A 15,068-nucleotide genomic window follows, 5' to 3' on the forward strand; every position below is an offset into this window, starting at 1 on the left:
CCAGATCCATTGAGGAGGAAGATGATAACAACAGCAATAATCAGCCGGTGGGAATCTTAATTTCCATTGGGTTACACATTTATTACCTGAATTGTCCTTTTCAAGACTCCATCACTTGTGCCCAGATCAGAGCGCCAGTCAGAAGATAGAGCGCACTGAGATGCTCGCACCTCGCCATGCAGTGTGTTTAACAGAGTGCTGAAACCTACCGGGCAGTGACAATCCGAGGAGGAGCTCTGCCACATGCACTGTCTGCGAAACGGGAAGCGGCAGTTAGATGCACTTGGATTACCGGTTAGTGAACTGTCACAGAGTTAACGGCTACAGACGGGGCATTATCACCGTGAAAGCGTTAACCACGCGCCAGTCATAAAAAGTAGCCTTCATAGCTGCAATCCATTAAACAATGGCAATTGTCGCACTTGATTGATTTTATTATTATTATTATTATTATATCGAGTGGACAATTCTTCTCCGTTTGATTTTTTTTGTGTAAATTTACATTTCGTTGAGTTAAATAGGATCACGGACGATGGAAGACAGTTTCAGAACAAGCTTTTCGTCTACATAGGCTGCAACATCGAGCTCTTCTGAAATACATCACTATTGGACCCCGATTACGGAATTTCAATCTTTCAACCCAACTTTACCAAGGTAAGAGCTTTCAATTATCTTATTGCATTTATTTAATCACATTTGGATTCATTTTATTATTTGTCTGTCACTATCTCTCACTCCAGTAATACAATAATATAGCCTGCTAATCAAGAGTCATTGATGATAGTTCAATTTTGCAATTTTACATCAATAAATTGCGCCCTCCTTTTCCGTTGCGCAGCTTGTGATGAGCTGATGGCAGTGACCTTTGCGTTCGATCATTAACTCTGTTTATAATGCTGGGTGATATTTGGCAAGAATGAGACGATGGGAATACAAGATGTTATAAACACCAAAGAAACACAATGGGAAATATTTGATGATTTAGCCGTGACTATAAAAGGGCATACTGTATGTGTATTTCTGAATCATTTAGTCAATGGATGGCATATTTGCTTGACCATATGAAGGAATCTGTCTCACACAATTTAACATGGTTTATAGGGCTGTGACATTATCTATTTAATATCGAAATAAAACAAAACAAATTAAATGCTGTGTAATGTAAAATGTATCTAGTTTTTAAAATGTGTCATACCTTAAAAACCAATCCCTCCCAAATAGACTAATGCTGTTGACACACATTCTGGATTTTTCTTTGAGCATGACATGCTGATGTAAAGACATTTTCTCAAAGCGTATGTACAAAACATTGCTTCGCCTACAATTTCCCCTTCCCATACCATACTGTATTTTCACTTTCCCTCTCAGTGATTTGGGAACATTTAACGTATAATCAGTTCCGTGTCCTAGCAGTGCCATTTAGAGGAGCATGTGATTTTACATGTGAATTCCAAAGTAGCAATTGAACGTTAATATTATTATTGTACCCAAAGCAGCAGCACTTTTCCCTCATGAGGAGTGTGTGAAGGAGATGTCATTGTGATTGTGGCTGGTGAGACTGTGGCTGTTATCAACGTCTCACAGACAGCTATCAAGCTCTTGTATAATCAGAGTGTGGGATAGCTCCGGTAGTACCACAATGTGTCCACTCAGATGATCTGATAGGTGACTTGATATGGACTTCTCATGAAGAGACTAAATCTAATGATAACTGCCATGACACAGCCTTAAACCATTCCTCTTATACATTGTTTTCGCATATTTATGAAGATCATTAGCAATCAATGATGTCATTCCATAGGATATTATATCAAATCTATACTTATAGAAAATCAGTAAGGCTACATCCCAAATGGCACCCCTATTCCCTACATAGTGCACTACTTTTGAACAGGCCAGGGACAGAAAGTACCCAGGTGGCTATATCCGGATGGGATGCTAGTGGGTTCAATCCCCGGGACCACCCATACACAAAAATGTATGCACGCATGACTGTAAGTCGCTTTGGATAAAAGCGTCTGCTAAATGGCATATTATTATTATTAATATTATTATTATTATTATTATTATTATTATTATTATTATTATTATTATTATTATGCCTCATTGAATAGATTAGTTCTGTTAATGTAATCATGTTTAAGGAAATGTATTACTTACTTACTTACTTACCTACTTACCTACCTACCTACCTACCTACAGTGGGGAGAACAAGTATTTGATACACTGCCAAAGCATGTAGAGGTCTGTCATTTTTATCATAGGTACACTTCAACTGTGAGAGACGGAATCTAAAACAAAAATCCAGAAAATCACATTGTATGATTTTTAAGTAATTCATTTGCATTTTATTGCATGACATAAATATTTGATACATCAGAAAAGCAGAACTTAATATTTGGTACAGAAACCTTTGTTTGCAATTACAGAGATCATACGTTTCCTGTAGGTCTTGACCAGGTTTGCACACACTGCAGCAGGGATTTTGGCCCACTCCTCCATACAGACCTTCTCCAGATCCTTCAGGTTTTGGGGCTGTTGCTGGGCAATACGGACTTTCAGCTCCCTCCAAAGATTTTCTGTTGGGTTCAGGTCTGGAGACTGGCTAGGCCACTCCAGGACCTTGAGATGCTTCTTACGGAGCCACTCCTTAGTTGCCCTGGCTGTGTCGTTGTCATTCTGGAAGACCCAGCCACGACCCATCTTCAATGCTCTTACTGAGGGAAGGAGGTTGTTGGCCAAGATCTCGCGATACATGGCCCCATCCATCCTCCCCTCAATACGGTGCAGTCGTCCTGTCCCCTTTGCAGAAAAGCATCCCCAAAGAATGATGTTTCCACCTCCATTCTTCACGGTTGGGATGGTGTTCTTGGGGTTGTACTCATCCTTCTTCTTCCTCCAAACACGGCGAGTGGAGTTTAGACCAAAAAGCTCTATTTTTGTTTCATCAGACCACATGACCATCTCCCATTCCTCCTCTGGATCATCCAGATGTTCATTGGCAAACTTCAGACGGGCCTGGACATGCGCTTGCTTGAGTAGGGGGACCTTGCGTGCGCTGCAGGATTTTAATCCATGACGGCGTAGTGTGTTACTAATGGTTTTCTTTGAGACTGTGGTCCCAGCTCTCTTCAGGTCATTGACCAGGTCCTGCTGTGTAGTTCTGGGCTGATCCCTCACCTTCCTCATGATCATTGATGCCCCACGAGGTGAGATCTTGCATGGAGCCCCAGACCGAGGGTGATTGACCGTCATCTTGAACTTCTTCCATTTTCTAATAATTGCGCCAACAGTTGTTGCCTTCTCACCAAGCTGCTTGCCTATTGTCCTGTAGCCCATCCCAGCCTTGTGCAGGTCTACAATTTTATCCCTGATGTCCTCTCTGGTCTTGGCTATTGTGGAGAGGTTGGAGTCTGTTTGATTGAGTGTGTGGACAGGTGTCTTTTATACAGGTAACAAGTTCAAACAGGTGCAGTTAATACAGGTAATGAGTGGAGAACAGGAGGGCTTCTTAAAGAAAAACTAAAAGGTCTGTGAGAGCTGGAATTCTTACTGGTTGGTAGGTGATCAAATACTTATGTCATGCAATAAAATGCAAATTAATTACTTAAAAATCATACAATGTGATTTTCTGGATTTTTGTTTTAGATTCCGTCTCTCACAGTTGAAGTGTACCTATGATAAAAATTACAGACCTCTGCATGCTTTGTAAGTAGGAAAACCTGCAAAATCGGCAGTGTATCAAATACTTGTTCTCCCCACTGTACCTACCTACGGTCCGTCCGTCCGAACCGGCATTGATTTGAGATGGGCTGAGGGGCTGTAGAAGCAACGTGCACAGATATGATGGGACACTCTAGGACAGACAGAAACACATGCACGCACGCAGATACACACACAAACACACACACACACACACAGGCCAATTGGAGCTCAGTTGCATATGTCTGGTTGCTCTTTCTATCTTTGAGATTGGGGAGTAATACATCAGCTGTGTGATCAGTGATGAGTGGAGCGGCAGATATGGACGACTGACGGGACAGCAGAGAGAAGAGAGTCTGGAGAGCCTGGAGGGAGATACAATTCAAATGGAAATTAAACCTTGGTGCTGTCGTGTCCCTGGGATGTGCCCTGGTAAAATGCCACACACACACACACACACACACACACACACTATCCCACCCCCCCACACACACACTGTGTCCATTTAAAGGTACTGTCTGGGATCCGGGAATAGGTTCAATAGTCATTTCCATTCTTCCATGTTGTTTTTTGAATCCTAAACTGTAGCTTTAAAGGAAATGTGATTGAAATGTGTTAGTTGTTGTGACGTTTTGTCCTTGGGCCTTTTGTGTACCGTAGATTTTGTGTAAGACGTGCTTTTGTGCAACTTCATCTTGAAGTGGTTTTCTAAAATGTATCTTTCTCTTTTAAAATCGACAGTAGAAAATTGTACTGCGGTCTAAGTCAAGACATTGTCCAGGCAGAATGACGTGTAGAGTTTCCCCCCCCCCCCATTATAAAATACACAGTAGTGCATGAAGCTAGTGTGAGATAATACAGCTCCCTGTTCGCACTGATGTGTGGATGCAGCTGCTCCCACAAACAATTAAGTCCCCATAACATAGTAATGACATTTATAGACAGCGGGGGACCCTGAAGCACCCTTGGAGCAGAACACACAGAGCTAGCGATGGCAGGATGTGAATATTACATCACAAGTATAAGTGTTGCAATATGTGTGCTGTCAGTTTCAAATTAGTGCATATCACTCATGTTCTTGAAGCAACATGATCGGCTGTCTTCGTACTACCCAAGACATTTCCTTATTCATTAAGCTGCCGGAACACAAAGAGGAGCTGTTCTCTCTGAATCTATTTTGAATAGTGTTGGTTGGTGTGCCAGTTCTCCCCACTCTAAGCTGTTAACCATTTCCAGTGATTAACCCCTGCTGTGACCTCTGCTGTGTCTACCTAACGTTCAGTCCTATATACTACACTCCAGGGTGAAGTTTCCCTTAGGTATGGACCTAGGATCAGCTTCCCCTCCCTCATTCCTAACCTTAACGATTAGTGGGGAAAATGCAAAACTGACCCAAGATCAGTATCCCCCTACTCTGCTATACTACACTGTCTACCTATACGGAACACCCGTCTGCATCAGTAGGTGGAGATGATGTACAGTATAGTTGTGCTTCGATCACGCTTGATCCTATGCAGAGCGTATGAGAGTAGAGATATAGCAGAGTAGAGATATAGGAGAGTAGAGATATAGGAGAGTAGAGATTACATTTTAGTCATTTAGCAGACGCTCTTATCCAGAGCGACTTACAGTTAGTGAGTGCATACATTTTTCATACTGGCCCCCCGTAGGAAATATAGCAGAGTAGAGATATAGCAGAGTAGAGATATAGGAGAGTATAGATATAGGAGAGTAGAGATATAGGTTGATTCTATTATGAGTGTAGATATATAGGCTCTGATTATTTTATGAGAGTAGAGACATAGACTGATTCTATTATGAGTGTAGAAATATTGGCTGATTATATTATGAGTGTAGAGATATTGGCTCTGATTCAGGTGTAATGTAGTCCAATGAGGGAGTGGCATCTGTTTTTGGATAGATTTTTATGCATTATTGTGATTTTACTTCGTGGCATTTGCTATTTGTGAAAGTTGTACAATTAATTAAAATGTAAAATGTCAGAAATGAGTTTGTTTTCATCATGAAAAACAAAATGGACAAACTCAGAACCCAGCCTAGGCATTTTTCTCAAAATGCCATTTCTCCCAACATTCCGACATGGAGGCAATTTGCTATTACAGCTATTTTCGTACTGTTGTTTCATGATTGATACAATGCACCCTAATGTATCGGTCACGTCTACTCCCGCTCCCCCACTCCGGCGCTCGACGTCACCGGGTTTACTAACCACCGGTCCTGGCAACCCATCACTACGCACACCTGGCAACCCTCATTACGCACACCTGGCAACCCTCATTACGCACACCTGCGCCCCATCATGAGGCAAACCTGGACGTCATCACTACCCTGATTACTCCCCCTTAATTTAGCACTCCCTAGCGTCACTCTTCAGGCAGTATTGTTTCTGTGTTCATGTCCAGACGCTCTCTTGTTTTGTATCGCCCTGTTCGTTATTATCATTAAACTCACCACCTGCACCAGCTTCCTGACTCTCAGCATCATTGTTACAGTATCCAATCTAAATTGGTTATGATCAGTAAGCAGAAGACGGGTAGATGAATTGAGATTACTCCTTCATATAAATTAACTAAGCCATATGCTTGTGGTTAAAGGGATTCTTTTTTTGAGTATATGTTCATTTGGGCCTTTGTGGAAATCTCCCTCTCTCGTTTATTAGGGATCACCTCCCCTGCCCTTTCCAGACTGTCACTTCCTCTCTGTGTCAATGTAACGTCTCCCTGATGGCTTTCTCCTTCTCTCCTTGGCTGAGTCTGAGTGAAGGGGTCTAACTCTGACCACATTTAATTGACATGGACTGTGGATAGAGAGAAGGAAGAGGAGAGGGTTTCTGTTGATGGAACTGTTCATCTGGAGAGAGCAGAGGGGATATTTAATAGAAGTGGTTTTTCTCCCAACAACGTTGGTTTTACTTTTGGTTTTGAGTCAGTCAATGCGCCATACTATTGGCATGTAGATTTCACTTAAATGTGAAAAGTAAGGACTCAATTCAGCAAACCAACATCGTTCAATGGTTTGAGGAGACAGGTGGAATAATGTTGAACCATGCAATGTTTCTCAGCCAGCCACGTTGTTACTCCTATGGCTCTTACATCTGAGCCAAATTAGAGCTTCAGATACAGTCACTCTTTGTTGATCACTGACATTCAGTTCAGTAGCTTTTGGTTTTTTATCAGGATCCCCATTAGCTGTTGCAAAAGCAGCAGCTACTCTATATAATACTGTATGCTTTCTTGAATTTGTTCTGGATTTGGGGACTGTGAAAAGACCCCTGGTGGCATGTCTGGTGGGGTAAGTGTGTGTGTGTCAGAGCTGTGTGTAAGTTGACTATGCAAATAATTTGGGATTTAACTCTTTAATGTTTCTTATAAAAAAAAGTGATGCAGTCAGTCTCTCCTCAACTCTTAGCCAAGAGAGACTGGCATGCATAGTATTTATATCAGCCCTCTGATTACAATGAAGAGCCGTGAGGCGTGACTGGTGCACATGTTTCACACAGGGTTGAAGTCTGTCTGCAGATTGTTTGAGATCGCTGTCATGGGGATCTCGACCGTAGATACAATCTTGATTAATGAGGCGATGATCTATGCGTCATACCTCTACGTATATCATAAGGATGGGATGAAAAGGATCAGCCTCTGCTAAAAACAGAGGAAAACAATGGCCCAGTCAGCATTGAAAGCTTAGTTCTCATTCCAGCCCGAAAAGAACCACAGGCTTTGCCTAGCTAACTAAAAGGCTTAACCACTGTTTTACTATCAAAATCTTACACAAGCCTCAATCAGAGAGACTGGAATAACTGTCTGGTTGAAAATTATTATTCATACAGCTGTCATTTTCTCACAGATTCCTTAACCATTGTGAGACATTTATAATTCAGACTGATTATGCTTCCCCTTCCCATGTCTCTCGGTCAAGAGAATCTCTCAATGGGAATTCATTTTCCTCCTGATTGATTGTGCTTTACCTGGCCTCCTATATATAACTGTCACGGTTAACTAAGCCAGAACCCAGAAGCAGACCAGGACACGGTACGTGAGACAAAGGTGAGTGTTTATTTATAGAGTCCGAGTGAAGCTGAATAATCCAGGGAACAGAGCGGGTGGCGTGGATGGGTTGTTGAGGGTGCAGTGGTTGGTCCGGTACTGGCTCGGCAGCCGCCGACCATCAGGCAGAGGTTGGGTGAAGGTTCGGGTGAGGGACTGCAGACAGAACAAAACGGAGGTCAGTACACAGCAAGTCAAAAAAGGTGCAAAACAACAAAACTAACACAACTGGCTCAGAGACTGATACGCTGACAACATACTGTTCATGGCTAACGATCCGGCAGGAACTGGATGTTGGCCCAGAGCCTAAGAAGGGTGATGATCAGGACCAGGTGTGCAGATTGCTGATGGGATGCAGGTGCGGAAAACCAGAGCGCTCCCCGGAGCGTTCCCGAACCCTCGGGAAACTGGAGAATACGAGCAGGAACACTAGTCACCAGACAGGACCCGACTCAGACAGCCGGGATCGTCACAGTACCCCCCTCCGACCGAACGCCACCGGGGCGGACTTCCGGAGCGCCAGGATGGAGGCGGTAGAAGTCACTGATGAGGTCTGCGTCTAGGACCTGTCGCCGCGGAATCCAACTCCTCTCCTCAGGGCCATACCCTCCCAGTCCACGAGATACTGGAAACCCCGGCCCCGCCGTCTGGAATCCATGATGCGACGCACCGTGTAGGCAGGACCACCTCCGATCATCCGAGGAGGAGGAGGAGGAGGCGGAGGAGGCAACAGAGGACTGAGGAAGACAGGCTTGAGGCAGGAGACATGAAAGGTGGGATGGACTCTGAGCGTCCTCGGTAGTTTGAGTCGAACTGCCACTGGATTGATCACCTTCTCCACCACAAACGGACCAATGAACTTCGGTAACAACTTCCTAGACTCAGTCCGTAACGGAAGATCCCGTGTGGCCAACCAAACCCTATCTCCGATGGTATAGGTGGGAGCGGGAATCCGGCGGCGATTCGCCTGGAGCTGATACCGGTCCGAAACTCTAAGGAGTGCCTTTCTGGCCCGATGCCAGGTCCGGTGGCAACGCCGAATATGGGCCTGAACAGAAGGCACTGAGAGCTCCTTCTCCTGAGAAGGAAACAGGGGAGGTTGGTAGCCATACAGGCACTGGAAGGGAGACATCCCAGTGGCAGATGTAGGAAGAGTATTGTGGGCATACTCAACCCAAGGCAACTGAGAAACCCAGGAGGTGGGGTTGGAAGAGACCAGACAGCGTAGCGTTGATTCCATCTTCTGGTTGGCTCTCTCCGCCTGACCATTGGATTGGGGGTGAAAACCAGATGTGAGACTGACCGTAGCTCCAATGGCCAAACAGAAGGACTTCCAGACAGCAGAGGTAAACTGAGGGCCACGGTCGGAAACGATATCACTGGGCAAACCGTGGACCCTGAAAACCTCCCTAACCAGGATCTCGGACGTCTCCGAGGCAGAGGGAAGCTTGGCAATTGGCACAAAGTGGGCGAACTTGCTGAATCTGTCCACGATAGTCAGAACGACCGTGTTCCCCTCAGAGGCGGGCAACCCCGTGACGAAGTCCAGGGCCAGATGCGACCATGGTCGGCCGGGGAATAGGAAGGGGGTGAAGTAGTCCAGAGCTGGGCCGATTGGTACTCTTATTTTGCGCACACACTGGACAGGCAGCAACAAAACCCCGAGTATCCTCGGCCATGGCAGGCCACCAAAAACGTCTGCGAAGAAACGCCATAGTCCGAGCCACGCCAGGGTGACAAGCCATCTTGCTTGCGTGGGACCATTTGAGGACAGCAGGACGAACCGACTCAGGCACAAACAACCGACCGGGTGGACCGTTACCGGGACCGGGCTGAGTCCGAAGGGCCGCCAGCACCTCCTCCTCAATCTTCCACATAACTGCTCCCACGACGCAGTTCCGGGGGAGGATTGTCTCGGTCTTGGACCCACTCTCCTCCGTCTTGGAGAACATCCGGGACAAGGCGTCCGCCTTGCCGTTCTTAGATCCAGGTCGGAACGTCAGGGCAAACTTGAATCGTCCGAAAAACAACGCCCACCTGGCCTGACGGGAGTTGAGACGTTTAGCCGATTGCACGTAAGCAAGATTCTTGTGGTCCGTCCAGACAATAAACGGTTGCTCCGCCCCCTCCAACCAGTGGCGCCACTCCTCCAAGGCAAGTTTCACCGCGAGAAGCTCCCGGTTACCCACATCGTAATTCCTCTCCGCAGGCGAAAGGCGACGAGAGTAGTAGGCGCAGGGATGGAGTTTACTGTCCGTGGAGCATCGCTGCGACAGGATGGCGCCAACTCCCACATCAGACGCGTCCACTTCAACAACGAACTGACGGGCCGTGTCCGGTTGAGAGAGAATCGGTGCGTTGGTGAATCGCCTCTTCAAATCCAGAAACGCTCGATCCGCCTCCGGATTCCACTTGAAGGTCCTGATGCTGGAAGTCAAGGCAGTTAACGGAGCGGCCACACGGCTGTAATCCCGGATGAATCTGCGGTAGAAATTCGCAAACCCCAAAAATCTCTGGAGCTGCAATCTCGTACCGGGCTGGGCCCATTCCAGAACCGCTCTAACCTTCTCCTGGTCCATCCTAATCTCTCCCCTGGAGATGATGTACCCGAGAAAGGATGTCGTGTGGGCGTGAAACTCGCACTTCTCGGCCTTCACGAACAGGCGATTCTCCAACAATCGCTGCAGCACCTGCCGGACATGCTGGACGTGGTCGGAAGGTTCCTTCGAGAAGATCAGAATGTCATCCAGGTAAACAAACACAAAGAGACCGATCATATCTCTCAGGACGTCGTTCACCATACTCTGGAATACCGCTGGAGCATTGGTCAGTCCAAACGGCATCACCTGATACTCGAGTGACCCATCGGTGTATTGAAACCCGTCAACCACTCGTCCCCCTCTCTGATCCGGACCAGGTGATACGCATTGCGTAGGTCTAGCTTGGTGAACACCGTAGCACCCTGTAAGGAGTCGAAGGCAGAACTCATCAAGGGCAGGGGATACTTGTTCTTGATCGTGATGTCATTCAACCCCCGATAATCAATACACGGTCGAAGAGAGCCATCCTTCTTACCCACAAAGAAGAATCCTGCCCCCAGGGGTGATGACGAGGGCGAACGAGACCAGCAGCTAGGGACTCCTTGATGTAGGTCTCCAACGCCTCACGTTCAGGTCGGGAGATACTGTATAACCTTCCCTTGGGGTAGACAGCTCCAGGGACCAGGTTGATGGCACAATCATAGGGTCGGTGGGGAGGGAGTGACAGAGCCTTCTGCTTACTGAAAACTTCCCCCAAATCGTGATATGTCTCGGGAACCAGGGACAAATCTGGGGGGTTTAGCCTCAATCACCTGACTGGGAACCGAATGGGGGCAGGCAGTCTTGAGACAGTTAGCATGACAATCAAGGCTCCAACTCGTTACCTTGCCCGTCACCCAATCGAACGTGGGATTGTGTTCCTTCAGCCAGGGGTATCCAAGGACCAGAGGAACATGGGAAGACGGCAGAATGAAGAATGAAATCATCTCAGAATGATTCCCCGACAACCGCATCTTAACCGGTTCAGTCCTCATCGTGATACGTGCCAGACTACTGCCGTTCAGAGTGGTCGCTTCAATGGCTTCCGGCAATTGCTCCTTGGAAAGCCCCAGCTGTTCCACCAACTCGGCATCAAGAAAGCTTCCATCGGCACCTGAATCGATAAAAGCGTTAAGCGCTAAGCTCTGATTCCTGTTCACAAGGGTAGCCGGGAAACGGGGTCTGACAGAGGTACTGAGAGGTTGAAACTGGCTCGCTAAAAGTCCTCCCAACTTTAGCGAGCCGGGCAGTTTGACGACCGCCGGGAACAGGTGGAGATGTAATGTCCCGAGCTACCACAGTAGAGGCAGCAGTTGGTCTGACGTCTCTGTTGACGCTCCTCCTTGGTTAACCCGTGCCGCCCCACTTGCATGGGTTCAGAATCGGGAGAGAGGACCTCTCCACTAATCCATTGTGGAGGAGAATGATCGACGTGTTCTGGTCCACCACCCGACCCGACTGGGAACTGAGAAGCTGATCGGTTGGACGGAACCCATTGCTTCTCCCTCCTTCGCTCTCGGACTCGATTATCCACCCGAATAGACAAAGCTACCAAGCTGTCCAGGTCACTAGGCTCCGGATAGGAGATCAACTCATCCTTGAGCTGCTCCGACAGACCCTGGTAAAAGGCCGCTTGCAGAGACTCCTCGTTCCACCCACTCTCCACAGCCAACGTCTTGAACTCGATCACGAAGTCGGCCACGCTGCGAGTTCCTTGGCGAGCGAAAACAGGCGCCTAGCTGCGTCCCTCCCTCGGACGGAATGGTCGAAGAGCTTCCTCATCTCGGCCGTGAACCCCTGGTATGAAGCCATGCAGGGATCCTGTCGTTCCCAAACGGCTGAAGCCCACTCCAGCGCTCGACCACGCAGCAACTCAATCACAAAGGCTATCCTAGCCTTGTCTGTGGCATAAGAGTAGGGCTGTAGATCGAACACTAGTCCACACTGCATAAGGAAGGAACGGCATCTTCCCAGCTCTCCCTCATACTTATCCGGCGTCGGAACCTTGGGCTCACGGATGGACACAGCTTCAGAAGCGGCAGGCGAGATGGGTGAAACCGGTAGTGGATCCTCCACCGGACACTTGCGTTGGTTCTGGACCTCCGTCAGACCGGTAGAAAGGTTCCGAACTGACAACGCGATCTCCTGTAGTACCGTGCTATGATGGCCCAACATCTTCTCCTGCTGGGTAATAGCATGGCGAACAGAGTCCAGGTCCGCTGGGTTCATTACTGGCGGATCGTTCTGTCACGGTTAACTAAGCCAGAACCCAGAAGCAGACCAGGACACGGTACGTGAGACAAAGGTGAGTGTTTATTTATAGAGTCCGAGTGAAGCTGAATAATCCAGGGAACAGAGCGGGTGGCGTGGATGGGTTGTTGAGGGTGCAGTGGTTGGTCCGGTACTGGCTCGGCAGCCGCCGACCATCAGGCAGAGGTTGGGTGAAGGTTCCGGGTGAGGGACTGCAGACAGAACAAAACGGAGGTCAGTACACAGCAAGTCAAAAAGGTGCAAAACAACAAAACTAACACAACTGGCTCAGAGACTGATACGCTGACAACATACTGTTCATGGCTAACGATCCGGCAGGAACTGGATGTTGGCCCAGAGCCTAAGAAGGGTGATGATCAGGACCAGGTGTGCAGATTGCTGATGGGATGCAGGTGCGGAAAACCAGAGCGCTCCCCGGAGCGTTCCCGAACCCTCGGGAAACTGGAGAATACGAGCAGGAACACTAGTCACCAGACAGGACCCGACTCAGACAGCCGGGATCGTCACAATAACAGTCATTTTGGTACAGCAGTCTCTAATTCTTCTTTGTGATAAGGTACGCCAGGAACACCATGAACAATCAACCCCAGATTGGTTTGTTTTTCTTCTATTGATTATGAACCCTGGGGCCTGTCTTGGTGACTTCAAAAGGAAGAATGCATCCCAAATGGCAACCTATTCCCTATATTGTGTACTAATTTTGACAAGGACCGATTGGGCTCTGGTCAAAAGTAGTGCACAATGTAGGGAATTGGCTGCCATTTGGGACGCAGACGTAAAGGATCAATGTTCCTCTGTTTAACCTTCTCAATTTCCTGAGAAGGTTACAAAACAAAAGTGGATACTGGAGACGAGATCAGGTTTTTAGAGAAATTGTAAAATTTACAAAAATATAATTAAAATGTTAAGAATACAATTGTGAACGTATACTAAATTAGGCTACTGTTATGTGAACACCTTAATTGTCTACATAATTTTTTTTTATAATACCAATTTCCCCTTCTGAGGGAGGGGGCTTGGGGTTATACTCTTTATACTTGATTTGGTTTAAAAAATTGGTTTAAAACAATTGATCACATAATGCTATTGATTTCTACATTGCTGCTCTAACATGCATCAACTCAGCCTTAGATAACAATCTGTTTAGAGTTACTAACCACAGTCAGTGGCGAACAGGCCCACGGCTACCGTTAAACAAGCTTGTCAGAGCAATATAACGGCTTGGCTTGAGTTCTCCGTCCCTGAACCAGAGCATGCTTCTCAGTTAACTATTTAACTAGAGACCGAGGGCTCGTGGTGAAATAACTAGTGTCCTGCAGCACGCTGGCCGTGTCCAAAAACTGTCTTGCCTACTACTTACTAATACTACATACTGTGTACTAATCGTACTACATACTATTTCGAACGTACTGTTTAGTACAATTGTATGCAGTAAGCAACAAATATCAACATACTACTCATCCATACTGAGGATGTGTCATCTGATGCACAATTGCGTTTATTTCCGCCATTCGTTAATTTTAGTACAGCGTGTCACCTCGTGATTATCAGCTGTTGTCAAACACAAGTGGGTCTCGAAAGACGATTCTCTTCTTCAATAGTGTGCAGCGAATTCTACTAGATGAAAAGGCAAATTAGCGTGACATACAGGCATTTAAAGCATACTCAGTTTTCAAAATTTCACATACTATGAAAAGTTATATTTTCGAATACCCAAAATGCCTACTCTTTAGAACGCAAGTAAGGGTATTTGGACACGGCCATTGTCCTTTCTGAACCTGCCCCTGTAACATCGCTTTCTTTCTATCTCAGCTACACTGCATCTCAGCAAGTAGTTTTGTTCTTTTGATGAATATATTATTTAATTTTTTCATTCAGCGTTTGACAAAATGTTGGTGTGTTTGATTCACGTCACACATTTTTATATTTAAAACTACTAATGCTATCTCATTAGCTACCAAAACTGTATAATTTAAGTTCTGCAGAAACTCTGAAAACTCTTTCAAAATGTCTGGCATGTCACAGAGATAGAACCTTTGATTAAAATGAACAAGTTTACTCATTATGTTGATAGATAATGATACATCGGCTGCTTCTGCCTGCCTTTACCTTTCACTGCCAGGCTGAGATGATGAGTGAGAGGAGAACATTTTAGAAAAGCACATCACTCCGTCTTCGAGACGGAAAGGGAGGAAGGGAAAGAAGGGATTCTTGGGAAAGGTATTTTCTTCTGGTGATAACACACTAAAAAAAGAATGTGAGCAAGTTTTTCTGGACTTGAAAAAGGATTTTATCAAGGCTCATGAGTTATGATCCACAGATGGATTATCATATATAGAAAGGCTTCTTCTGAGCCACCTACATGTCAACAGACAGGGTTCTGGGTTCAATCTACTGGCTTCTTTTCTTCATACTCCTATCAGTTATTCTAAAGCTCTTGACATGTTTT

At 46.3% G+C, this 15,068-nt stretch overlaps 1 protein-coding gene across 1 annotated transcript in view; it reads left to right on the forward strand.

The window, feature by feature from the left end:
• Positions 1–205: 205 nt before the first annotated feature.
• The window catches only part of LOC121586744 (calcitonin gene-related peptide type 1 receptor), a 91,392-nt gene continuing 76,529 nt past the window's right edge, over positions 206–15,068 (forward strand). Inside the window, exons 1-2 of the mRNA XM_041903693.2 lie at positions 206–294; positions 522–654. The gene's annotated coding sequence lies outside the window, so the exon portion shown is untranslated. The remainder of the gene's footprint in view (positions 295–521; positions 655–15,068) is intronic.

Source organism: Coregonus clupeaformis, chromosome 17 (assembly GCF_020615455.1).
Source record: "Coregonus clupeaformis isolate EN_2021a chromosome 17, ASM2061545v1, whole genome shotgun sequence".
Taxonomy (NCBI): domain Eukaryota; kingdom Metazoa; phylum Chordata; class Actinopteri; order Salmoniformes; family Salmonidae; genus Coregonus; species Coregonus clupeaformis.